At 43.4% G+C, this 25,090-nt stretch overlaps 1 protein-coding gene across 1 annotated transcript in view; it reads left to right on the forward strand.

Annotated features, from left to right (window-relative positions):
• Nucleotides 1-25,090, forward strand: part of ALK (ALK receptor tyrosine kinase) — a 320,140-nt gene that overhangs the window by 36,215 nt on the left and 258,835 nt on the right. The gene's annotated exons all lie outside the window — the stretch shown is intronic.

Consider the following 25,090-nt stretch of genomic DNA (forward strand, 5'->3'; position numbering starts at 1 on the left):
CTTTAGCTTATTGATACATCTGAGCCTAGAAGCAACTTTGAAACAAAGGCTAAGTAAGGAAAAGTGGTGGAATGCAAATGGTGCTAACTAATGCAGAATTACTGCTCTGATTAATCATAAGATGCTTGGAGACCATTGTTGGACTGGATTAGGGTTCTCTCTTGAGATGTGGAACCTATTTTTTTGTTGTTCTCTGCACAATCAGAACTTGCTGCTGCTTAAAGCACAGAAAGGGGTTGTGTAAACATTTTAATATTGCATGAGGCTTCTGTAAGCCTGACTGATCTTTTGAATGCTAAAACCATGACATACAAGCACAAATGAAAGCAAGCAGCAAAGATTTGTGTAGTTTTATGATCTGGATGAACTGATACCAGCATGCTTTGGTGGCTTATCATGTTTTGTTTTCCCCCCTGGGGTAATTCAGCCACAAGCCTTAAAAATACTCTGCCTCCTATTATTACTGTTTTCAGCATTCCCTTAATATTTAACTTCAGCTAGCAGAGCAGTTACACGTCTTTAGATCCAGCTGTGTACTATGACTTCAAAGATCCTGGGTGAATGAGGTCTTTTATTTGGATGAATCTCATTGCACTTTCTGATTAACTGTAGAAGTAACACTGAAGAGTTCTTCAGTTGTTCTTTCTGATTCAAGAAAGGCTGTAGTAAAAGAACTGAATATCTGAGTAATACACATTCAGTAATGAGATAAGGTAAAGAATTTGAATGTTAACCAGGTAGGACAACAATCCACAGTGTAGTTGGTGACTTGCATCATTTGCAGTCTTGTAATAACATCCTCCATGTAGGTAGGAGCTGTACCATAAATCTGGGACTGAGGCAGAAGTTTGATGCTGCAGCTCTGTATACTCACTGGTTTTGTGCAATAAGTGAGTGTCACCATCCTTGATGGCTTCCAAAAATAGTTGACACCATTCAGACACTGAATGATTATCAGATCAGAGCAGGAACTTCATGCTGTCTACCAATGGTCAAAGGAAAATATGAGAACAGAGCCTGTATAAAGCGGGGCATTCCTTGGTATCATCCCAATTTCCAGCAATTTGTAACAGAGGAACTTCCTAAGATAAAAGCTTCATCAGCATCAGCCTGTGTAATAGCTTTTAATGGACCTTTCTTCCAAGATTTTTTCTTACTGTTTTTTGGAACCCTTTGTACTCGCATGACGGTTTGTGGACCCAAGTGTGACAATTTAGTAACCATCATTTGGAAAACAAACGATGTGGTTTTAAAGTTTTCAGATTACTTTACTGTGAACGTCCAGGTTCTGACTTATGAAAAATAATTGCCGTCTTTTCCCTTCAAATCATAATTTCATATGCCCTTATTATAAACCACTCCAGCCATCTCTTTTCCAGGCTGAAGAACTCTAGCCTATATAAGTTCTCCGTTAAGTTCTGTATTTAAGTTGTGCCATTTGGCTGATCATTTTTGTTGCCTGAAACTTCCCTAGCTCTTTCATGTCTGTGTTGAGAACGAGGGGAAGAGGTAGGCATGAAGGGAAAAAGGGACCAAAATTGTAATGTAATGATACTTTCTTTTTGTTGTCTTGTTGACTGCTGTTGACTGTTGAGGTGCTATTTTCAGGGAGCCATGAACAAAAGGTCCAAGAACCCTCTTCAGAGAAGCAGCGGCTAATTTAGTTCACAGTTGGGTAAATATACTACAGCTGTTAATCACAGCCTAATTAAACTTTGCAGGAAGGAGTGGTAACTCTTAAGCTGTCCTCTTCTCCCTAATAAAACACAGCGTTCGATGTTCCTTGTTGAAGAGGTTAATGGATACCCTCTGCTTCTTGTTAGCATTTCCCCTTGTTCATCACCCTGTTCTTCACTGCAGCTGTGATGGGGATACAAATAGGATCTGTGTGGTTGACATCTTCTTTATTTCCTGCCATGATAACTGCCTGAGCAGACTGGAGTTGGTAGTGGGAGGATGGAAGGTACTAAAGAGAAATGCAGATAATTAGGGAAGATTAGTGTGCTTCAGTTATTTCAGCTTTACCTTTTTCATCTTGCTTTTCACAGAAATGAAGTGGGCCTCGTGTGGATCCTTCAGTCATCCACCAATTAGCAAGGCCCTGTTAAAAAGGATGACCAACTTCTGTCAATCTAAGCTATTAATATCGTAACGTCTGGGTTCCTCACAATTCAGGTACTTACCTTTGCAGTACCTGTGAAGGGGAGATAAGGAACTAATGGTTATGCTCCCATCTTCACAGCCTTAAATAACATTTAGAAAACTCCAGCCCATATCATGTGAGTTTCTAGACTTGCAGAGTCCAGAGGCCCATCAGATCAGCAGGTAATTCATAACTTCTACAGCAGAGAACTGAATCGTGGTCCCCAAGGATAATACCTACTTTCCCTTCTCCATGAACAGCATGTGCTTTCTGTAGCCAGTTTTTAAACCATGGCACATAAAAAGTGTTTGTTGGGTGCTGCAGGGCTCCTACTATCCTCAGATGTGTGCACCAGCTTTGTCAGAAAGCCTCATGTAGGCTTCTGGTGACAGCAGGAACTTCAGTAATCCTAGACCTCCTTCTGTGGACTGTTAGTCCTTGTGCCATCACATCCATTGGAATGTGGCCCAGGTAGACTTGAATGTTGTTTCTTCCACTGGTTGGTGTTTTCTGATACATACACTGAATTTGTCTCTTTGCAGCAGCCTGTCCAGGACATCTTCCGTCACTGAATGCCTGAGTACATCTTGGGTGACCACAGTTTTTGGCTCCTGCTGTGCTTCTCAGTGGAGATGGGATTTACCTTTACAGCAGTGGAAGCACACAAGCACTTGGTTTCTTGTTTGCAGTGCTCTTACTAAGGAGCTACCGAGCTGCTACCATGGCTGAGAGCTGTGGGCTTTCTGGGTGTGCTGGCAATTCTCTGTAGCATTTGCTTGCTGTGGAGGTAGGCTCTGTGGCATCGTATTTTTCCCCAATTTAAATCTGATCACTGATGTTTTGATCATTTCAACACATGCTGAGGGTTAACCTCATGTAATGGTGAGAATCACGTGTTTGAATGCATTTTCTGCTGCTTTACCTCCTTTTCTCTCACAGCCCAGTAGAAAACTCAAAAGTCACTGCCACCTTGTTCCCATGAGGCAGGAATGACAGCACTTGAACAGTAGTGTCTTCCTTTTGCTTTGCTTGCTGCTCGGTTGCTTGTGAGTGCTCTTCTGTGCAGGTCCAAGTCCATTTACAGCAAAACTATATGCTTTATAAAAGACCAAAAGTAAGTAGTTGTTGTTCAGTGACAGAGTGGCTTTTAGAGTTGAGTAGTTTTTAGGTGTTTGCTGTGGACATGATCTTTCTCTGGAAGATGTATCATGTCAAAGGAAGCCTCTTAGTAGAAGTTCCTTGCATCAATTACTTGATGCTATTGATTTTCATGTGAATTGAAGGGCTTCAGAACCATCCAAGATCAGACCCCATGTGATGAGATTACATTGCAGTAGTAAAAATAACATGACCACAGGACTCTAACAGTCCCCTTGTCTCTCATGACAAAAAAGAGATGCTCTGTACAAAGAATTAGGAAGGATTCATTAGTTTGCAAACCTAATGTGGGAGGAATGTTTGCTATAATCTAGGAGGTCATCATGTCTGCTTCCCCACAGTTTCAGTTGTAATCCCATTTCAGATTTAAATAACCCCTTTTAAAAGCAGCCAAGATTCCCTTCCTGCTTCCCATTACTACTGCAAAAAGGTTATTGCTGAACCTTGTTCCTCCCCTGTTCATGTGCTTTGTTTTCATTTCCAGGTGCACTTTCTTAGGATCAATTTGTATTTGTTTACTCACTGCCAGTGTTGCTGTTTGGCTCTAATGGCTGTTTTTCCCTGCCATTTATCTCCAGAGATATTAAAGACTGCAGCCGTTTACCTTTTCACCGTGTGTTTCTATTTGCTATTTGGTTCCCATGTGTTTTTCTCTTCGCACAAACAGTCATGCATGTGATCCGCTTCAGACTGGTTCTGCAGGAATGCACCCGAGCAGGTCTGTATGTAGACTGTCAGCTTGGATGTGTCTTATGTGTTGTTTTGGCTGATAATTACTGTTAATCACTAAATAGATGACAATATAAGCACGCTCTCCACAGTCTTCTATCCAGGTACTTCTGTCCAAGCATCCAGTTTTTTCTTTAGGGCTTTTATGTGCCTCCTTCTCTTTCCAGAAGGATGGGCTACTGTCATTGTGAATGACACTGAAATAGTCCCTGTTTGTGATGCAGGTAACTTCCCTGACACTCCTCGCAGCTCTGTGATACATGGTTGTTTCAGTTCAGTCTGGAAATCAGCTATTTGTATCCAGAAAGATTTGCAGGAACAGCATGAAGATGTCTTGTTACGAGTTCCCCTTTTGGAACAGCCAGTTATCACTGGGAAACTAGGAGCAGCTTTTAGCTGCTCCCTTGTTTCTCTCTTGGCTCCTCCACTCTCGGCTTTCCGAGTCTCATAGGTACCCTTCATGCCGCTGTCTCAAATATTTTGTCTGCAGGTGGAATATAAGGCATTGCCTTTAGAAAATCAAGTACCTTAGCAAATATCTGTATTAGATGTGTCAGCTTTTGCTAAACCCAGGACACCTTTCAATCCTTTTTCTGTTCCCTCCTGGTTTTTACACTTCAGAATCTGTTCAGTGTTGGGTTCTGCCAGGATCAGGCTAACAGGTCTGTATAAGAGACAAATTTATGGATATAAAGACATGTTTCTACAGACGTATATAAGCTAACAGGTCTTTACTAAATACAGATGCTGTATCTCTGCTCATATGGTACCGTTGCTGACTTGATAGATATATCATAAAAAATCCTTGCTGCCGACTTGTAATTACATGTGCCTTATGGCACAGAACAAATAGGACAAGCTGTAATGAATATAGAGGGACTCTGAGCAGAGAGATTGCTGGACAGAATAAAAATCTGGGCTTCTTTTCCAGTCCAAGACGGAAACAGACTCTACAGTATCTAATGGAATAATTTAGAGGCACTGGGAGATTGTTTTCTGTTTTTCATAGGAAATCCCACTGAAGAAAGTTCACTTTCATTAGCAAAATACTACTGAAAGATTTGACTTCATGAAAAACTTGCTTTTTCAGGGGAAAAATCAGAATGTTTTAATTTTTCTGTCCAGAAGGTTGCAATAAATGATGCAGACTTTGGAACGGGTGATAGAAAGACAGGACCACAACTCTACACCTTGGCACTTTTCTTCTGATACTCATTTTAAAGGCTTTGTGGTTTTCTTATGTTTTGCCTCATTTCTTCCACATTCATGAAGCGGGCAGTAGCAGTAATATTGGGCTTTCAGGGCAGCTAGATTACACTAAAGAAAGAAGGCAAAGTAGGAGAGAGATCTTCAAGATGATCCTAGATGGTCTGACTGCTCTGTCATGAAATCTGCCATTAGCAGGCTTATATATGTGAACCAGTTTATCTAACCCCTTTGCATGTAAACTGGGGCTGCTGGTAAAAACTACCTTTTCAACTGAAGTGCTTTGAAATCCTTTAATGAGAAGTAGTAAGTACTAAAAATACACAAGCCTCCAATTCAAGTTAGATGACTTTTCTCACTGTAGGGAATATGCATTTCCTGTACCTGGCTCTTGAAGATCCAAGGGCATCTTCGAGAAGTGTGGGCAGATGCCAGGGCTCAGGGCTGGAAGTGTATCCCTGACTGTTTCCAAGCTGTTTCTTATCTCGTTGTGGCCTTAATCCTGCAGCACTGTCTCTGAACTCCTGTATGTAACATGTGCCTTCAAATCCTGGACATGGAAGCTCCCTCAGACCTCAGTGGATATGTAAAAATAAACTTTACAGTGTAGCATCCACATGCTGTATATAACACACTGTTTTGTATTCAGTCTATTGTGTTTGGTATAAATTCAAGGAGTTTTTGCTCTCGAGGAAATCTTACCTGCTTCCTTTATGGCAGGAGTGAGGAAGATTCAGTATTTGGGCCACTAACAATCCTGAGGCTGGAAGCATTAGAAGCTGTTTTGACTGTTTCCCCAGATATTGCATTCCTGTTGGTGACCGTTCAGCTCATTCAGTGCCCCAGTGTTGTTCCCTGTGGACAGAAGACAGAAAGAGTAAGGTTGCAAGTAGTCATTCCTGTGACTTCTGGTCAAAACACATTATAGGCAGTATTCTCTTATTAATGTCCAGCTCTCCATGGATATAATGTTGGTCTCTAAAGACAAAACATGGTTCTTCTGCCACTGCTTTCCAAATTCTACCTGGGGATTTTCTACATTTTGAGCAGGTGGAGGTTAACTACTGACATGTTCTTCTTCCATTTTCATGAGGAGTACGTGGATTGCTGGAGCAATAGGAAAAAGAAAATGTTTCAGCTAAGACTCAGAGGATGCCATAAGGATGAGCAGGGGACTGGAGCACCTCATGTATAGAGACAGGCTAAGAAAGCTGGGGCTGTTCAGCCTGGAAAAGAGAAGCTGTGAGGAGATCTCGGAGCAGCTTCGAGTATCTGAAGGAGGCCTACAAGGATGCTGGGGAGGGGCTCTTCATCAGGGACTGTAGTGATAGGACAAGGGGTGATGGGTTTAAACTTAAACAGGGGAAGTTTAGATTGGATATAAGGAAGAAATTCTTTACTGTAAGGGTGGTGAGACACTGGAAGACGTTGTCTAAAGAAGTGGTAAGTGCTCCATCCCTGGCAGTGTTCAAGGCCAGGTTGGAGAGAGCCTTGGGTGACATGGTTTAGTGTGAAGCGTCCCTGCCCATGGCAGAGGGTTGGAACTGGATGATCTCAAGGTCCTTTCCAACCCTAACTATTCTGTGATTCTACGATTCTGTGATATTTTTATTCACATGTGTGCATGTGCCTAAATGCCCGGGGAGCTGAGCACATCAGAGTCCTGTTTCTTTAAGAGCACTGCCAGACAGCAACCTTCTAAATAATGACATTTATATATTATAATACAATGCATTGTGTTGAGAGAAATGTCCAGTACAGTAATTTGGTACTCCATATCACTTCCCAGCAAGTGACTAATCCATCAAATTTGTCCAGCACTACAAGGCAGAGCAAGATTTTCCCGACCTGCCAATGTGGCTAGCTCGTGCTGCTCTTGGAGAAATCAAGTTGTGGGTTTTTTTCCAGCCCATATATCATCATCTCTGCCCACAGTAAAGAGTTTAGAATGGGCTTGACTGCCTGGCTATTTTTCTTCGAGTTGCACAAGGCAAAGCAGTGCACAGCTGACTCGTCCAAACCTATTCAGAGTTTGAAGGTACCCTGTGATACAAATTTACTGCACGGATAAGGAAACTTGGAAGGCACAAATGGGGCAGATAAGGACGGCTGCAAAATCCCTTGGATTCTCTCAGAATTGGTTTGAGTTTGCGGTGTTTTGCTTTGTTGTCTTTTTCTGGCGTTGGTGCAGGATGTTTTTGACAAGCATCAGCAGTTTTAGAAAAGCATTCAGAAGTTTTTGATGCTCATCTGAACCAATTCCATCTAATCAGAACAAGAGCTGAATGTTACTATTCAGGAAGCAATTGTATTCATAGAATTTCATCTTTTCGGATGTCCTCAATTTGTCCTCTGACAGAAGCAACTTTTATTAATCTGTCCTTCCACTGTTATTGATGGACCAGTTATTATGCCAATGCATCCAGCTTATGTTTGCACATAAGCTGTTCAGTCAATCTAGTTGACAGTCATAATTTGAAACTCTCATAGATTGAATGAAAGCACTGTCATATCCCCGTCACTTGCCATATCCCAGCTTTCAGGGGTGATGGTACAGACTTCCTTACTTATGGTTTCAAATGTTAGACTTCTTTCAGTTGTCAGAGTATTCCCCTCACATTGCTGCTTTGGGAAGTCCCTCTATTGGTAGGCCCAGCACCACATTCACAAGAAGAAACGATGGCAAAGACGTGGATCTGCTGTTGGATTCATAGAATCCCAGACTGGTTTGGGTTGGAAGGGACCTTAAAGCTCATCCAGTTCCAACCCCCTGCCACAGGCAGGAACGCCTTCCACAAGACCAGGTTGCTCCAAGCCCTGTCCAACCTGGTCTTGAACACTGCCAGGGACGGGGCAGCCACAGCTTCTCTGGGCACCCTGTGCCAGTACCTCAGCACCCTCACAGGAAAGAATTTCTTCCTAATGTCTGATCTCAGTCTCCCTTCTGTCAGGTTAAAACCATTCCCCCTTGTCCTGTCACTACAGACCCTTGTCAAAAGTTCCTCTCCAGGTTTATTTTTGGCCTCTTTAGGCACTCAAAGCTGCTACAAGATCTCCCCTTAAGGAACCTTCTCTTCTCCCAGCTGAACAAGTCCAGCTCTCTCAGCTTGTCTCTAGAGCAGAGCTGCTCCAGCCCTCAGAGCATCTTCTGGCCTCCTCTGGACTTGCTTCAACAGCTCCATGTCCCTCCTGTGTTGGGACCCCAGGGCTGAACTCAGTACTGCTGATGGATTCTCAGTGGATTTCAACTCATGTAAGTGATTGTATTGTAGTGTGCTTCAGGACTACAAAAGACAGATTTCAGCCAGCATAGCTGTGGCGTCGTGGAGCTCAGAACTGGGTTATGCACCTTGTCCTTCAGGTGGGCTTTGCAGCATGTGGTGCTTGGATACTAAAAGCTACTTTAAAGCTGGCATGGTGTACATCTGCATTAGCCTGGAGCCATTGTGGTAACTGCAGATTCCACACACTGTGACTGGGAGTTGACTAATGAATGATGAAGTACTGAAACACCCAAAACTCATTAAGGTCGTTCACTAACGCCAGGCAGGGCTAAAAATCGTCAAGTAGTTGGCTTCTTCCCTTCTACCTGTAGCAGGGCCAGATGTATAGGAACAGTCCGCCCAGAGTTACTTGTATACCATGTGTGTAAATGGCAAAAGGCAATAAATAGCATTTCTTCAGCTTATTACTTTTGTTTTGGATCAGCAGCGTGATGAAGCGTGGAGGTTAGCAGTGCTTCGCTTAGAACAGACACTGCACGTGGCTTTTCCCACAGGTCCTCTCCTTCTTTGTGAGAAATGTGATTGTGTGCTCCCAGGGTAGCGGAATAGTGACTACATAACTAACACCCACAGCAGCTATCCCACCTTGAATCACCAGGCTTTGAGCAAATGCACTGCCAACATGACGGCTATTTACGCAGCTTAGCATGGCTTATTGAAAGCACTGAGAATGCAGCTTTGCTGTCTAAACAGTGCTGCAGTTTTCCCTGCAAATTGCAACTCAGTGATCTTCATCATAACATCTTGCCTCTTTACTAAGCTGTTGGCGAGCTCTGCCTTTGCTTGAGTCAGTTGTAGTTCTTAGAATCATAGAATAGTTTGGGTTGGAAGGGACCTTTAAAGGTCATCTGATGCCAACCCCTTGCAATGAGCAAGGACATCTTCAACCAGATCAGGTTGCCCAGAACCACATCCAGCCTGGCCTTGGGTGTCTCCAGAGATGGTGCATCCACCACCTCTCTGGGCAACCTATGCCAGGATTTTACCACTCTCATTGTAAATAATTTCTTCCTCACATCCAGCCTGAATCTCCCTCTTTTAGTTTAAAACCATCACCGCTCATCCTATCACAACAGGCCCTGCTAGAAAGTCTCTCCTGCTAAAAAGTCTCTCCCCTTCTTTCTTATAGGCCCCTCCTAGGGACTGAGAGGCTGCAGTAAGTTGGTTTGCTTTTTTCTGTGTGGCTTGGCACCAGTGCTGGAGGTGCCTGCCTGTCCCTTGAGAAGCTCTTTTATACCCTTTTCCCTCATGTGAGTGAGTACAGAGGGTAATGGCAGTTGCTTGTGCATAGATAGCATGCAGAAGTTGGAATTGGAAGGTAGTTGCCTTGGTCTGGCTACCGCTGAGCTCTGGTTGTCACTCTGTGATGACAGTGGTGCCTTGTGTAGGTAATAGAAATTATCAGGTCTTCCTGATGACATGTAGTTGGGAGGAGCCCAGGGTTTGTCTATGGGTTTGGGAGGGGAAACCAGCACTTTACCTGGGAATCAAACAGATGTAGGTCTGAAATGTCTGAAGAGCAGTGACTGGGGACTCCAGTGTTACCATTCCTACAAGCATAGTTTTTTGAGGTTAGAAATCACAATTTATGTGACTTCAGCGAGTGCATCTGAAGTTTAAAAAAACCTCGTTTTCAAATGAGCATTTTCTCTCTGTATATTCCCCTCTGCAGTATACTCACTGCACTGTTTTGGTGTGGAGGTAAAGCTGTTTGATTTCGCAGTGGGGTTATCATTTTCCTATTGAAACTCTAGTGTTTTGAGCACCACATTTTAATTTCAAATCCAGCTTTGTCTCTGGGTGGTTCCATAACATTTCCCTTTAAGTCATTTCTCAGCTATTTTGGGGCGGGCTGGCAGAAGGACGCAGTGGTATGCAGATGATACGAGCCCTCACTGCAAAACCTAATATCTGAAAGAAGATAAAGACAGAGCTCATGACATCTTACTTGTATTTGGCTGACAGAGGTTTTCCTCTCTGGGAGTTTGTGCTTACAAGGTTGCTTGCTGAAAGGTTACCTGCAGGGCCTGATGGCAGCTCTTGTGAGGGTGATAATACATTGCACGCTCATCTCAGAATAGCTACTTGCAAGGTAAAGCACTGGGAGAAGTTGGCTGAACTGTACTCCTTAGTTCGCTGAGGAAGAAAATAAGACATGCGAGAGATTCTCTGCTATAGCCCCAGGAATATCTCTCCATGGTTTTGTGGATCAGCTTTATTAGGTGGGGTTGGACCTGCAAGGAGATACATATGAGTCCTGAAGGTGACTTACTAATGCCACCCTGGGGAGATTCTGCATTTGAGGGAGGAAGGATGCAGTGCTCCACTCGAGGAAGCCCTGACGTGAGGCAGGAGCTCTGGAGAGTCCAAAGCTGAGGAGATTGTTCAAGACAAACCTTGCTGTTTCTCATTTTAGTTATTTTTGGAAAGCCATGAGACTGCATCATATTTGGGCATTTCTAGGATGTGACAGTGGTTCAAATAACTGTGGCATTATCTCTTGGGCTTTATTATCCATATTTGCTGATGATATTCCTGTTAGTCCTTGAAACATGCTGGGCATTTCTCCATTTCCTTCCCTTTGGTTAGCTCCCCAGCATGCTTTGTCTAAACCCTAATATTATAGCCAGAGCCAGAAGATATGCAGTTACTATTCTGCTTGAAAATACATTTTGAATAATGCTGCATATATTTTACAGATTTTATATCCATCCTGTAATATTCTAACTGCCTTCTTCACTGATATACAGCCTCTAGATTTGGCCCTATAGTAATGGGAAAAAATGCTATATTACTTCCTGGCTCTTCTTTTCTCATTCTCCAATTCTCTCTTTCTTTGAAATATGATCTATTTTGTTCTTTCTATTTCTGGTCTAAATATATATTATGCATTCTGATCCCCATGTGAACTTGCTATTACTGATTACAACTTCACTTGGGACTATTTGACTTTACTGAAGCTAAGAGGGCTAGCTCAGCCCTCTTTCTGTCCCTTTCTTTCCGCTGCCTTCCCTCTCTGCCCCCCCTTTCCTCCTCTCCCCTCTCCCTCTCCTTCCCTCCTTTCCTCACCTGCTATTCATCTGCCTTTCTTTGCCTGCCTATTTCATTTGTGTTGCTGGAATGCTCTCAAGGTACAAATAATGTATTTATGAAAAAAGCAGCCTTGCAGACTCCCTAGAACAGCACTGCAAATAATCCATTGCACAAGTGTTTTGAAAATCTAGGTTTTGCCTTTCAGAGGGGGAGCCCCCCCCCCCCGCCTTAAAGCATTGTGCTGTGTAAGTGTAATTACTTTTAACTATCTATTTTGTTTATTACTTCATCATTTATTTCCCCAGTGAAATATAGGACAAGTGAGTTTTGCCTTTTTTTTTTCCTTGTCAGTCCTGGTTTGTGCACTGGTGCCTTAGTTAGATGCTGAGTTTCCAAGCGCAGCAGAGAATATGTGATTGCCTTGTTCCTATTCATTGGAAGGACTGATAGGTAAAATGCTAAAGGGGTGAAATTTCAGTCTCCTCCTCCTCTGTGTAGTTCCTTATCTGTCACTGGAGAAGGGGGAATGTTTTTTAGTGAACATTTAGTGGTTCATGTTTCCATTTGGAAGTGAGATTTGGAAGAATCAGTGCTAGAAACCATTTCTGGAGGGAGAATGAGATCTGTATTGTTCCTACACCCTGAGGATGGGAAAGGGCAGGATGTTTTACTTAATTCTAAATCTGTTAGGAAGTAGGAGGCAACAAACAGGCATCCAGCCTCTTTGCCTGGTAAGAAACAAGGGCTAGTCTTGTTACTACAGTGTTGGTCATCCAAAAGGAGCTCAAGTGGTCTGTCTGTGCCTGGAGGCTGGCCTTCAAGAGGCATCCACTTGCCATCCAAGTACCTCTCTTTGCTTCTTTCTTGTACCTGTATCACTGCCCTTGGAGATGATACTCTTCAGACACTGGCTCTGCAGACACTGACGTTTGTGTAGGTGTAAGTGGATGTTGTCCCAGGCAGTTCTTTCAACCCAATGGGCATTTTGTGAAGCTCTGCCAGCTTTATTTCTACCCACCCAGGGAATCAGCAGGAAGGCTCTGAGATCTGGTTGTCCCATAGCACACCAGCCTACATCTCCGATGTCCCTTAAGTCACTTTTGCCCTTCTCAAGCCTTGGATTCTTCCCCTCAGTGTGACTGCAAAACCTGCAAACACCTCTTGAAGGGGATCTGCGTGGCTGCAGATAGGCATCTTGCATCTCAGACAAGTGCTGCCTGCCTGCTGGAGGTCTTTGATATGCTTTTTAAAAGCAATATCCATTTCCCTTAGAAAAGCTGATCTCTCCTATTTGTGGTGTATTTTCACTTCCGCAAAACTTGCTGAAGCAATAATCAGCCTTTTTAAAATTCTCCTCTCTGCTCACTTCTAAACCACTTGAATATTTTCCTCTATCCAGGATCTGAGCAGCTTGCTCGTGTGCTTGCTGAGAGGTTTGCATGAACAATGAGCTCATGGAAGTGATGAGCAAACGGAACTATTTGGCCGAAAATGCTGTCTCCCTGTGTCCTGACAGCATTTCGGGTTATCTCCTGGGCTATCTGACTGTAATTCAGAGAAATACATGACTTCTCTGGCTTTATTAGTGCATCTTGTGCAGGTGAGCCAGTCCTACTCCCTGGCATTTTATAGGCATTGCTGTTATCCTTGTGTTGACTAACATTTAGTTCTGCTGATACAGTGCTTTAGCTCCCTCCGTAAGGGTATTTGATGGTTTCAATGTCTTAAGTAGTGGCTGGAACAAGAATTGTGACTTTCTAGTTCAGAACTCTGGAATAACCCTGTCTAGACCATTTTGTTCCCATTTGAGAAGTACTACATAGTATACATCTCTGACCTGCTTTTACAGATAAGAGGAGAATATAGGCCCATTCCAGTGGCTGTTCTCCAAGAGATTTTCTTTAATAGCCAATCTGAGATGGCCAAGCCTAAGTCACACTGACAGGATGTCATCCCGTTAATTCTAAGGAGAATGCATTACTCTGACAAGGGTTTTCCACTTAGTCTCTTGCCTGCTGCCCATTGAGCCTTCTTATCAGCTGGACCTCAGTTTTTCCTTTCACATGCACTGGTGACTGTTCCAGAGTTCAAGGATGCTGGGTGAGAGAAACAAGACACAAATAGAGAACTCACAACTAGTTTATTAATATGGGAAAGTACAGAGATAGTAACAGACACAGTAAAGGATACTTCTGATGTTTGGTTATCTTAACAAGCCCAAGGACCCTGTGAGGACGATCAGGAAACCAGCTCCAAAAAACATCATTGCAGCACAGGGTGGCAGGCTGAACCTTCATGGGCGTCCCTGTGAAGGCAATGTTGCCCTGGGTGATATGAGGTTCTGCCTCCCCGCATCGCACGAGGCTCAGGCTTTTATACTAACAAAAATGCACACTCATTCTGTCGCAGGGAGCCAGCCTATGTCGGAAGAAGTGGCCAGCAATATCTAGAAAGGTCTCCAAGGGTCGGGACTTTTCCAGGGAGCTCTAAAGTGGAACTTACCAGGTAGGAACCAAAGCTGGACTCTCCAGGGAGGAGCCAAAGCGGGACCTTCCGGGGAGGAGCCAAAGCAGACAAACAGTACTTTCCTATTTTTGTGTGTTTCGCCGTGGACCATTATCTGTTGCCCCTGACACAGTGACAATGACTTGCTGCCTATCTCCTGCTGAGATTTACTAATTCATAGTGCTGTAGGAGGTAAATAGGAAAATGGATGGGACTTAAGGAGAAGGAAAGTCTTGTATTGCTATTTCTTGCATGTTTCCTTTAGTTCCACAGGTGTTTATTTCCAGAAAGATCAGTCTTGCTTTATTAACCTGAGGCAGAAATTAAGATGTAATTTGTCAAGCCTATCGAGGAAACTACATAATACAAGCGAGACAGTAGATTTACTCAGTGGCATGCATTGAGCCTCATTCTGCACCTGCACAGCACAGTGCACCCCTAAACATGGCTCAAGGGTGGTTTTAACCTTGAACAGTGACTGATCCCACTCTGATCAGCAGACACAGGCACTTTAAAAGGTTATGAGCAGTGTTGTGGGTTATAGGCCTTCAAATCCAACTGGCTTCTCTAAGAAACATTTTAGTAGTGCCTGGATTCTGCCTCATCTTTCAAGCTGGTCCTACAGAGCTTCCTCTGGATTGCAATATCTGATGGATTATGAAGGCTGTGATCCAATATCCTGACTTTATTTGCAGTTTGCTAGCAGCATTTTAACTTCCTCTGAGTAACTGCATAGGGAGGATAAAGCAATCCAGAATGCTGGATAAATATGAACGCTAGAATCCAAAATAGGCAAGTGCATAAAGGAAGATTAAGGAAGATGGATGGCTCAAGCTTTGACTCTGAGGGGCTGCTGTGGCTGGATTCCACCATAGCGCAGTCACGCATGGAGCCATCACCACTGCTTTCAGCAGCCTGTGAGTAGCTGCTTCTCCACAGGTATCAGATACTGCTTTCTGATTGTGATAGAACATCCTAGTACAACTAAATTGCCTGGGACTGGGAGTCCCATAAAAATGTACCTCTCAGGTAGTTCCATGGGCCTGAATACACCTGCTGGGTGTAAGGAGGAGCTATAATTTCATGAAGGTCACATTTCTCTAGAATCTCAGCCAAAATCACAGCATGTTCCTTTTCTGACACTAAGAGAATTATTTTTCCTTCTACAATGCCTTGTAATATTGCTATTAACAATAGATGGTCTTACTCCTTTCTTTTGGTACATCCTGACCAAACTGAACTGGCTACAGAGACAGAAAATAAAGATTTATTACATAGTTCCTTACATAGCGCTGTATCAATGCACAAGCAAAGTGTAATTCCTAATACTCCATTCTTATGGCAAAGAAAAAAAGGACTCTATACAGCTAAAAGGAAAACAGCATTGAATTAACATGTTCTTTTGTTGAAGGCCATTGTAAAATCCAGGGCTTGCAGAAGGGAGACAGAATCAATTCATCCTTATTATAATCACAAGGCTATGATCTTGTTTGCTTAGATGCTCTGGTGATAGACTCAGAATTGCCTTTTGGTAAATACAACATACTTTTTGCATAATATTGGTTTAGCTGCTGCAGGAATTTTTCATCTCCGAGTGAAATTGCCTGCTAAAGCAATGTTGAAATTGGCCTTGGTCGTGTGGCTTTTTTGAAGCTTTGCTTGATCATTTGGTAATAGATCACAGTAAATTTGTTTCATGATCCTATTAAGGAAGAACTGAGGAGACTGAGCATTCATCATTATAAGAATTGCCAATTGTCTGAAGGTTCATTCACAAGTACAGATCTGCCTTATTAATCTTCTGTTTCCTTTACCCCTGCCAGTACCATTGCTCAAAGTTTCTGTGAGTGCACATACACAATTCAGCAAGCGTAGGAAATGAAAACCTTGAATCAACTGGGTGTTATTGAAAAGTCATTTCTGCTCTTCTGACAACGCTGCTAGGGGTGAAGGTGTCATTCTGTGGTGTCTCTAGCGGTGAAGACAGTTTGACTTCTCACCGTATCTGCTCATTCCTGCCTGTGTGCTTCTGGCCTTCACCATAACTGTATCAGTGTGCTTATTTAAGGGACTTAAATGGAAAACGAATCGATGAAGTGAGCAGGGCTTAAAAATAATACAAAAATCCTCAAACTATTTAACACACTGCATGGTTCTTTGGGTATGATCCAGCAGAAGTTGCAGCCCTGTGCAGACTTGCATTGGTAAAGGGTGAGGAAGGTGAACACTAAGGATGGGGAAAACAGAAAGGGCAAAAATCATAGAATCCCAGACTGGTTTGGGTTGGAAGGGACCTTAAAGCTCATCCAGTTCCAACCCCCTGCCATGGGCAGGGACACCTTCCCCTAGACCAGGTTGCTCCAAGCCCCTGAGGTCCAACCTGGGCTTCAACACTCCCAGGGATGGGGCAGCCATAGCTTCTCTGGGCACCCTGTGTCAGCGCCTCAGCACCCTCACAGGGAAGAACTGCTGCCTAATGTTTAATCTAATTCCCCCTTCTGTCAGTTTAAAGCCATTCCCCCTTGACCTGTCACTAAAGGAAGTTGTCATAATTCCCTCTCCAGATTTCTTGTCGCCCCTTTAGGCACGGGAAGCTGCTGTAAGGTCTCCCCGTAAGGAGCCTTTTCTTCTCCAGGCTGAACCAGCCCAGCTCTCTCAGCCTGGCTCCAGAGCAGAGCTGCTCCAGCTCTCGGGTCATCTTCCTGACCTCCTCTGGATTTGCTTGAGCATGTACATGTCCCTCTTGTGTCGTTTTATACAAGAATGAGGTATCCTTGAGGAAAAAAAGGACAAACTTGTGGCTGGAGCAAATGCATCCTTGTGTGCTGGTTTGCTGCTATGGAGACTAGATCCTGTGATGGGTAACCTAGCCTGAACTACGCCATTGCTGCAGTAGTGTGTGTGCACAGAGTCAGCTAGGTTGGTAAAGACCTTTAAGATCATCAAGTCCAACCATTCCCCCAGCACTGCCAAGGCCACCACTAAACCATGTCACTGAGGACTTCATCTACATGGTTTGTGAACACTTCAGGGATGGTGACTCCACCACTGGCCTGAGCAGCCTGTTCCGAGGCGCGACTGACCTTTCAGGGAAGAAATAGTTCCTAATATCCAGTCCAAACCTCCCCTGGTACAGCTTGAAGCCATTGGGAGCATTTTATTATTGGGTCAGCACAGCTAAGCCTCAGAGCCTTTGTAAAGACCTCAGTGTGGGTTGAGTCATCTGACTTGTCGGTGCTTGACTTTGACTGCTGTGTTTGACTTTTACTCTAGCGAGGTCTCTGTGATGAGTCAAGTGTGAGCAGGGCATATTGCTGACACTGCTCCTGCGAGCAGCAGGAGCGGAGCAAACCAGAACGTGAATATTTATTTTGCTCATTTAACATGCAACAAATAATTTAAATAAATTAAAATGCTAACACCTTAATCGCAAATCAATGAATCACGTAGTGACAGTAGATTCGCCTGTACCTTTTGTGTCTGCATTAATGCTGCATTAGATCAAATTACTTTTATTGTGATGGATATGAACTGAACTCATTTAGCAATAGGACAAACAGCAGTTTCTTACTGTGAGTCTTGGTGTTTCTGTCAGGGACCTTGATTCAGGGAAACGTGACAGTTCAAGGTAGCATTTGAGTTTCTGTATTTCAAGCTTCTGTGGAAGTACCTTTTAGGAGAGCTGAGGTTCTGTAGCCCTCTATACACTGCGTCTGTGGCCGGTGAAAATGTACTGCTGAAATCCCACACGTTCTTTTTGCTTTCTGAGTGTTTTTTCTATCTCGAAAAAAAGGCATGAATGAGTTTTGGGCTGTTGTCTGCCATCCCCATCCTCCCCTTATCATGAAATTAACTGTTCAGTAATTACAAAATTACCAACTTCAGAATAAAAACGTCCTTGGACAATGCTTTTGCCTGCAAGTTGGTCCTCTACACAAGAAATTAAATGGCTTTTGTGCAAAACTGGCCCAGTCTTAGAATTAACTGGTGATATTTAATCTCTGTTTTAAGACTGTGGGTCAGCCCCATGGGATTGATACCCCACCCTAAGGAAAGCAAGACAGCCAGAACTTTTGTATTTCCCATAATCTTGAGTGAAATTCTCCCATCTAGCTTAGCTAGATGTTTCCCATCCCATCCAGTTTTAGTTTTACAGAGATTGTGCTGTCCTCATACATTTTATTAGGAGTTATCTTTTGGTTATAATGTACCACATTGTCATTTCATGCAGCAGTATTCATACAAGGTGCTTGACCCAGGGACACCAGGACTGACAAGCCAGGCCTTTACGTTAGTTGCAGCTATCAATCATTCAGGTGAAGAGAAGTAGCATACTCTTTTAAGTTCCTCTGACCAGCTTCTAGAGGCGCATAATCAGGTGCACTAGAACCTCATCTTCCATCTGAAACTCATCTTTAGGCCATATCCACATGGATGGCTTTAGACATCCTGGAGTTTGCTCTACCTGTATTTGGTGGGGTCTTAGTGCAGCAGTGTGACAAATCTGATGTGTCCCATGGACATCCTCAGAAAGCATTGGCTGTTGCCTCCTGTACTGCTGGGTAAGACTACAGACATCATGGAGTGGCTAATGCGTTGTATATCCACATGCTAGTTTATCTTGCCATAACACATCTGTCTAGCCAGACCCTTAACTTTATAAGTGAATTTGGGGTAAGAGCTATTGTAGTACGTATAAAGACATTTGGCTGTGTTGAAAAATCCTGCATGAAATTCAAAACATAGTATCTAACTTCAGTTTACAGCAGCGGGACTTTTACTTACATCTGAATCCTTACAGAGGAGTGAATTTCTGCCACGAGATAGGCTGATATTTACTGAACTTGCTTTTCATTCGGCTCTGGCACATTGCAAGCTATTTAAAATACATCTTTCTTGCATTTCTGAGCACAGGAGCGAGTGCTGCAGCTTCATGCATTATTGAAGTGTGGCCTCTGCTAGTACAATATAGCAGGGAGCCAAATGATTGCCAGAGACAGGCTTTTTAGATGCACACGGACGCATCAGCAATGAGATTCCAGAGAGGCAGAAGAGTGAAGGGACTGAAAGCAAATGCAGAACATAAATAAAAACTTGTGTTTATGCAAAAACCAACAAATCATTTTTACTGGGAAGGCAGCAGATGAAAATTGTGGTCATTTGAAGGCCAGGTGACCTCTAAGCCCTTTTTTTTTGTGATAATCTCAGCTGGCCAAGCACTCTGTCTCTCACAGTTTCTTCTCCAGAAGCTATTTTGCTCTTGTGTATAGCTATTGAATCTTCTTTGAAGTAGAACCTCAGTAAGCCATTTGCTGGTTGAATGCTCTCACCTCAAGGTCATATCTAGTCGGCCGTTCCCTTCACCTGACCTCTAGTATACTGGGCAAAAGCCTGCGAGCTTATTTAATAGCCAAAGGAAGTGCTTTAGAATGAGAGAATTGAAGTCCCTTTAGGTGATCAGGAAAAGATAAAGGGGTCACTTTGGGAGACTTCATGTCCTGTGATTTTTCTCCTTCTAGCAGTAGATACGGATGATATTCCATATGCAGAGCGAGGTATGGAAAGGACCTGTGTGTGCAAAGTGATAAGCCCCAGCTTGGAGCAGAGGTATCTATCAAGGGGAGAGGGGATAATGAAATGTTAAAAGAAATCAGAACAGCAAATCCTCCCCCTGCAAGCGCCTTCAGGGCAAGTCTGGATGCCTTTTGTGGAAAACATGTTTTATGAAGAATGGGCCTTAATAAATGTGCAACTGGGTGAAATGTAAGGACCCTTGCTATGAAAGAGCTCAGATTAGATCTAAAGCTGTGTCATTGAATTTACGACAGGGGATGGCAGGAATTACTTCACGTCAGGCAAGCCGGGGAGGGAGCTTCCAGTGCCTAAACAGGTTGACAAGAAATCAGGAGATGGACTTTCGACAAGGGCAGGCAGTGACAGGACAAGGGGGAATGGTTTTAAACTGAGAGATGGGAGATTTAGATCAGACATTAGGAAGAAATTCTTCCCTGTGAGGGTACTGAGGCACTGGCACAGGGTGCCCAGAGAAGCTGTGGCTGCCCCATCCCTGGCAGTGTTCAAGGCCAGGTTGGACCTCAGGGGCTTGAAGCAACCTGGTCTAGAGGAAGGTGTCCCTGCCTGTGGCAGGGGGTTGGAACTGGATGAGCTTTAAGGTCCCTTCCAACCCAAGCCGTTCTGTGACTAAGAGTGTGTATTTGAGATTTTGGAACTATTTTCCTGAGTAGGACAGCCTGAAGATTTTTTTAAATTTTCTTTTAATTTTTCTCTTCCCATTCAAACCAAACAAAAGCCCAAACAAAGAGAACTAACTTTGGTCTACATCATCAGTTAGGCCAGGTTCTTTGCTATTGAAGATCCTTCAGATGCAAGTTCCCTCATGAGCTTCCCCCGTCCTGTGCATCAGCTTTAGTGCTTCTACAGCCACATCCTTCACCATCACCTCACTTGTTGGCATGCAAAGTGCCCTGGATTTGTGGTAACCCAGAGGTCATTGCAAATTCCCTGCCTATCTCCACCTGTTTGTCTTTACCTGCTAATTGGGCCTGGAAAAATACTGTCTACATGCATGCTGTTGTATGCACATAAAATATTCATGCTAAGATTGGCAAGTCGGTGTAGCTGGGACCTAAGCGAAGTCAGTAGTATCATTTTAAGGCTTTGGTAAATATACCAGTGGCTTTTCTTACCTGCTTTGTTTGCTCAAGTGTTACTTTTACATAGGTCTGAGTAAGCCAGCCAGTTTCTTTAAGAGATGCTAAATTATTTCCATAAATCTTACATTGTTGGCTGTTTAAATTATTACTAGCCAAGGGCCCTGGCACTAAAGGCTACCCACTACAATGAAATGTGTCCATGTTTTCTGTGTTTATGAATTTAAGTTATGGCAGGGTACTTGCTTTCTCTTCTGCCTCACGCTTTTTCTCCTCAGAGCACTCCACTGTGGATATTCACAGATGGGCTAATAATAATTGCAAGGGTTGCCTATTATTCACCCTGTCATGGGTTGTCAGAGATTCTTTATTTGTGCTATTAAAGCCACACAAATGAAAAACACCTTTTAGCAGTTTGATGCTCCTCCTTGAAACCTACTTAGTTTCCAGAGAGGAACTGAAAAAATCAAACTTTTAGTCCTTAAAAAGACGAAAGAATGAGAAAGAAACTTTCCTACTTCATTGTAGCTGATCTAGCTCTGCCTTCTCCAGTCCTGCCAACACACACCACTTGTGCAGTGTGTTTCTTTTCTTTATCCAAAGGTAGGATTTGAGGGAAGTTCAGATCATAACCAAGCAATGATGAACAAGTAACACAGTGTGCTACCAGTTTGACAGTAGCTTTAGGTACATCACCCATGTGTTACAGGATCATCCTATTATGAGCTTTCTCAAACCAAAACCTTTTCTTACTTTAGTCTATCAGGTGGCTTTGCTTTTCTTTCTCACACGTTTCCAGCAGTTCATTTCCCACCTTCACTGTTGAAACAGCCACTTGCAGGTCATAATATGGCAGCTGTTTCCCAGTATATGGGAACAGTGTACCAGCCACTGCAAGAGAAGGTGTAATGGTGGAATCACAGGTAAAACTTGAGTACGTAGCCCCAGGCAATTCTCCAAGCAGGACTTACCAGGCAGCCTGTGCCACACATCCTGGTTTTGTCAAGAGCATCCTGAGAGTTCTTCATTGATTAGAAGTTATGAAAACTTTGCTGTTATAACTCTGGTGCTGTTACATGTAGCACTGCACTCATACGCATCAGGGTATTAGCTTAGCAAGTGGCTGCAGAAGTACCTGTGCAGCAGTACCCGGTCCCCTCCCTGCCAACACACATCTCCTGTGACTTTGTTCGGAGCACAAAGAAAGCTTTTTGGCAAGGAATGTCTTTATGTGGACAGGAGCACATGTTAAATGGAGCTGATCTTGGGTGGAGATGATAGGTCACGTCACAACAGAAATAGGCAGTGCTTGTAGTGGCAGCCAGTTAATTTTCCTCCCCAGTGGCTGGGCTTTATATAAAGCCTCAAAGTTTTTCCACAGCACCGTCTTGTGGGATGCTCATAAATTATGTACACGGTCTGGAGCTGGCTGCGTGATACTCTCCCTTCTTGTGCTCTCTCTTACAAAATTACTTCCTCTGGGACCTTCTAGTAATGGAAGAAAAGGCCAAGATGAAGCAGGAGCCAGCTAATTGGTAGACACAGGCTAGCTACCTAAGCATTAAGTAATCCTACTTCATACTGGTTTTCTCAGATCCCTTTTCTATTACCTAAACTTGCTGCTATGTCTCCAGCTAGAAAACACTGCTTACTTAATGCAGATGCACTTTCCCCAGATTTTACAATTGATCAGTCATTATGATAAATATATTCACCCCATTTGCAGAAGTTCTGTCCCTCTTACAATCTGTTGTTTGCACTCACACTAATATGGCCATTTTGCTTTGGGTTTGCTGTGCACAAATGACAAAAGCCATTAATATTTCCCTGGAGTAGCTGATGGTCTCTTTCATGATTTACATGTCCCTTATTGGCATTGGCTGACTTGAGGACCAGGACCAGGTACTTCTTCAGCTTGTGCAAGACGCAGTAATGTTATTTACTCCAAACAGTGGAGAATTTTGCTAAATACAATGCCACCAAGGGGGCTGAGGTCCTGGGAGTTGGGAATCCACAGAATGGTAAAATCTGATCACTAGCTGGGGATATCGACCCTAACAAGTAAAAGAAGTAAAAAAACAGGTCAGCACCCTCTGTCTTACACATGAAAGAACAAGCAGGTACATGTGGAATGAAGTCTCACACACTCAGTCCTAAACTGCTTCACATCACTGAACAGGTTCTGCTAATGAGCCCCTGTACTGGGTCTGCTCAGTCCTGCCCCATACCAGGGGACACCAGGGAGGCTGTGGCCAGTACTGAATTGCTAGACCCTTATGTAGAGCAGACTACTAAAAAATGAGGTGTCTGGTCCTTTGAGGATCAAAACCCCCCTCTGGTTGATTTTATAGCCATTAGTCACAGTTCTGTTGCTCATAGTTAATAAGTTAGTAATAACAGGTAAACTGCTGATGAGTCTTGTGGTGGTTGTCCTTAGTATATATTTGCTTTTGACATTCAGGATAATCTTAAGTGTGTTTTAAATGTCAGAAGAGGAGGCACCATGAAATGCCAAGACGGTGTCATCTCTAGCTTAACTGTTTTATTTGTTTGAAATGCTTTCATCCAATTTTGGTTTGAAATGCTTTCATCCAATCCATTTCTTCACCTCATCCTGTTTTTCTGTCCATCAGGAACCACCTTTACTTAGCAATAATTTTTACATACTTGAAATTCCACGTCTTGGCATCATTTATGAGCTGCCCTGTGTGGGCACGGTATTGAGTGTGCGTGAACATATGAACTGCTCTAGCTTACGGAGACACTCAAATGTGACTAACTCAAATTTATTCTGGTAGTGAAGGTTGCAGCACTTTGTACTAGCTAATACAGGGCTACTTGTAAGGCTTCCCTAAAGCTCACTTGGCCTAAGGAGTCACTGAAGAGTTGCTAACTGCAGTGCAGGATTTACCACCCAGCCAAGTACCAGTGTGACGTACTTTACTGCTTCTTGACCTTCTCCAGCTTCCTTCCCCATGCTTTCCTGTCTGCTTTTCAAGAAACCTGGGGTTTTATTCTGCCTTGCTTCTCGCCACCTCCCAAGATACTGTCTGTATTTTCCCCCACAAGAGACCTGGACAAAGGCTGCAATGGGTCTTATATATCTACAGGGCCTTATATAGGAAAGCCTATGCTGTACAGGTGCACAGTCACTGCTGAAGAGACATGTGTGCTGGGAATATGATTAGTTTCTGTTGTGTGAGCAAGGTTGAACACAGCTGGGGTTTGCTTTATTAGCAATAAACCAGTATTTCTGTAGTTTTAATATTGTATAGTCTGTGATATTAGAAGTTACATCACCTTTTAGGTCTTCAGTTCAAAGGTTTGAGTGCAGAAGAGTTTTCTGTTTGCTGAAAAGAAACTCCTTGTTGTTCCAGATTTAATAGGAAATAGCACTTTCAGCTTTGAATCAGCACTGGGGAAAGGTGATGTGTTAAGGCCATTACAGTGTTGCAATTGTAAATGACCAGGGTACCAAACAAGGAGAGAATCTCGGGCACCAGCAACGTTCCAGTATCTACAATGTTCATTCAGCCGTGTGCGTCTCCCCAGGGTGGTGATGCAGTGCTGGAAGCTCTCCTCATTTGCCTGGGCAGAGTGATGGAAGAGAGCCCCAGTCCCTTTGGACTGAACAGGGAACATGAGGTTTAGGGTGATGTGTAGGGAAGGGGGGATTGTGCTTTGAAAGCCAGGAAGAAGGAAGGGAAGTCAAAGCCATGTTGCCAGCTGTGATCTGCTGCAGGTCCCAGTTCCCCAGTGGGATCAGGTTGACTTGAAGCAAAAGAGTGAGGGAGAAGGAAAATTGCATCTTCTTTCTGCAGCACCCCCAAATCCATGTCCTGCAGACTTCAGGAGTTGTGATATTTGGTGGAGACACAGTCCAGTACCTTGTGTGAGCCTGATGGTATTGCCCAGAAGTAGATGATGTTGCGTTCAACCCATGAGGTATTTTTCGTTGTGGTTCCCACTGTGTGCTCAGAGGTATTTGCAATGGAGAATAGCTTCTTGATGTATCGTTGCTTTTTAGGTACGCTTCAGTGGGATTGAGACAGAATTTCTTGACTTACTCTACAGCAGTGTGTTTATGACATAAGCAGTGAAGAAATGCCCGTGAGACGCTATTATACTTACCTTCGAGATGATGGATTGGTTCTTCCAGCCACAAAGCCCATTGAAGGGAGATCAGAAGATAATTGACTGTCAAGCTTTTGAGCAATGTTAAGGTCAATCACTGCAGAGGTCAGTTTATTTGAACAATGGGCCCGTTTACAAAGGGTTACAGGATGCTAATAATAATTTTTGCTTTGATGGAGGTTCTCAACATAGTCAAGGGAAAATTAACTTTTAAATGTTAAGCTGAA

This window comes from Pezoporus occidentalis, unplaced genomic scaffold, assembly GCF_034315485.1.
Source record: "Pezoporus occidentalis ecotype Australia unplaced genomic scaffold, CSIRO_AGI_Poc_V1 ctg93, whole genome shotgun sequence".
Taxonomy (NCBI): domain Eukaryota; kingdom Metazoa; phylum Chordata; class Aves; order Psittaciformes; family Psittacidae; genus Pezoporus; species Pezoporus occidentalis.